This window comes from Colobus angolensis, unplaced genomic scaffold, assembly GCF_000951035.1.
Source record: "Colobus angolensis palliatus isolate OR3802 unplaced genomic scaffold, Cang.pa_1.0 Scaffold625, whole genome shotgun sequence".
Classification (NCBI taxonomy): Eukaryota; Metazoa; Chordata; class Mammalia; order Primates; family Cercopithecidae; genus Colobus; species Colobus angolensis.
The window spans coordinates 250,805-253,590 of NW_012119877.1; the positions used below are offsets into that span (position 1 = coordinate 250,805).

Below are 2,786 nucleotides of genomic sequence, written 5' to 3' on the forward strand. Positions count from 1 at the left end.
ATGGGTGGACTAAATGATTCTGTGGTCACTGAGCTTGTGTTACTGGCTCTTGTTCTACAGAGAAAAAATTTCTTCTCATTTTGATATGTTGTTTGCTTTATTTAGGGGTCATCCTGGGAAATCTCTTCATTTTGGTTTTGGTAATTTTTGATTCTCATTTACAGTCCCCTATGTACTTCTTGCTAGCTAACCTGTCCCTCATTGATGTGGGTCTTTCCTCTACCACAATCCCTAAAATAATCTCAGACCTTTTAAATGAATACGATGTAATTTCTTTTCAAAGTTGTATGACACAGATATGCTTCATCCACATCATGGGAGGAGTGGAAATGGTGTTACTCATGGCCATGGCTTTTGATAGATGTGCAGCAATCTGTAAGCCTCTTCATTATTTGAAAATCATGAACCCTAAAATATGTGTTTCATTTGTAATTGCTGGCTGGGTAATTGGGGTGGTCCATGCTATGTCTCAGTTTGCTTTTGTTATAAACTTGCCTTTTTGTGGCCCTAATAAAGTAGACAGCTTTTACTGTGACTTTCCAAAGATTACAAGACTTGCATGCACAGATAAAGCCAAGTATGAGTTTATTGTTACTGCCAACAGTGGCTTCATGACCATGGGCACATTGATTTTGCTAATCCTTTCCTATGTGTTCATTTTGATCACTGTCTGCGAACGTTCCTCAGGAGACTATCCAAGGCATTTGTCATGTTGTCAGCTCACATCACTGTAGTTTTTTTGTTTTTCACTCCATGCGTGGTTCTTTATGTCTCGCCTTCTCCTCCACCATCACTTGATAAAAATCTGTTCATTGTTGACTTTGCTATCACCCCTGCCTTAAATCCTGTCATCTATACATTAAGGAACAAAGACATAAGGGTAGCAATAAAAAGACTATTCAAAAAGAGATCTTATTCTAAATTTTGTTGACCACATCTCTTTTCGGAGCTTTAAAATGATACATCCAACTGCATATTGGCTTATCTTCACTTAAGCACCTCAAATGTAGCATATCCAGAACAAACTCATCATCTGCCACCTGAAACCTGCTACTGCTTCATCTGTAGACTGTGAGGCCATTACCATTACCGTCACATACATCCATCAAGCTAAGAATGGATATTCTTTCAGAGAAAAGCATGGTCTACCAAATAACAATTTAATCTTAAAATTTTAGTCATTGCACAAATAAAGGTATGTAATAACAAGGTTTCTGCTATTTTTAACGTCTAAAAAATAACCTACAAATTGGTTGTAGTGAAAGTCAGGAATCATCACACTGGATTGTCATCTATGTCGGTCTGGTAGTTTTATTTATTAAATAAAGAAGGTCCAGAGACAAAAATCTCAGCGCAAGTAGTTCATTTGGAAAAGAATTCTAGAAGACACTGGTTCAGAAATATGAACATGAGCAAGAAAAGGGGAGGATGCCAATAAAGGATGCATTAATTTGTATTTACTACAGTGGACACCCAGGGCACATTCTTGCTGTGGCCATCTAGGAGACTCTATAAATTCTATGACTTGTAGTTGTCGCCCTTAAGAAACAAAGAAGCTGTGCATTTATTTGCTGGTCTAGAGCTGCTCTAGGGCATTTTCTCTGTAGCAATTCTAGGTTTTCCCACCTTGTGAGTTTAGCTTTTGCGATATTCAAAGAAAAGTCCTCAGCCAGAGATTCTCAGGAGCTCAGAGTAGAGAACAATTCAAATTCCTGGGAGTATTACGTGGAGAGGGGTATGTGCAAGACACCAACAGCACTAGAAACAGTATACATCTTTCCATGTGTAGAGGAGTTTATGCTCTATGTGAGTTCACTCCATTATTGATTCTTCAAACACAAGAGTGTTAAAGGAACAAGAGTTAATGGGTCCTGTCATTACCCTTGTTCCCAAGATGACATCCATCATCTTCCTCTTCTACAACCCATTCTATATTCCCCCTATGTTTATCCAGCACTTCTGTAGTCTAGGTCACTTCCAAAGACCCATGATTACCATGACCCTGTTAGGCTGTAATTGCTGCGATTACCAATTTACAATTGTCATCATCTATGGTTGATAAAGGTATAGCAATATTTCTATTTCTTCATGATAATGAAGGTCAATTACAACTGCCAGTATAGTAACTTATTTCTTTGTCTGCAGACCTACACACACAAGGAAGTCAAAATGATGGGGAGCTACTAAAACTGTATCCTTATTGGAATGCTTCCTATGTACCCAGAAGAAGCATTTTCTCTACTCTAGCAGAGCTTAATGCTGCAGGTCCAGGAAACTCAAATTCTCCAAGGGAATTTTAGTGAGAGGAGCCACTCTCACCCTCTACCCTTGGTTTACAAATCTGTACATTCTAGGACCCAATATCTTACAATGTCCATTGGTTCAAAGTATAACATGTTAAAGCACAGAGCCCCAACTCTGCAAAGTACCATCCCTAAATTGACACTTAGTTGCGCCTTTACATCCACCTTTAAAAGAAATATCTTTTAATGTTCTATCAGACTGATAGATTCTGTTTAATATAGTATATTACAGCACCAGTGGATCATTTGGGTGCATGAATATTGTGGTACCTTCTCTGCTACAAAGTGTATTCCTTTGTCCTAAGGTGTGTTATGAAGAACATTAGGCATTCTATGCATCTTTGGATAGTTTAATGGCCAAGGCATTGATGGCAAGAGAGTCAAAGCCACAGGTGGAAAACACATTTATCCCAGTAAGAGCAAATTGCTTCGTATAAGGAGTAAGGAAAGGATCCAGTTTCAGCTTTCTACTTATGGCTAGCC

The 2,786-nt window shown here is 38.5% G+C and overlaps 1 pseudogene; it reads left to right on the forward strand.

The window, feature by feature from the left end:
* On the forward strand, positions 1-931 carry LOC105527473 (annotated as a pseudogene).
* Positions 932-2,786: the final 1,855 nt, after the last annotated feature.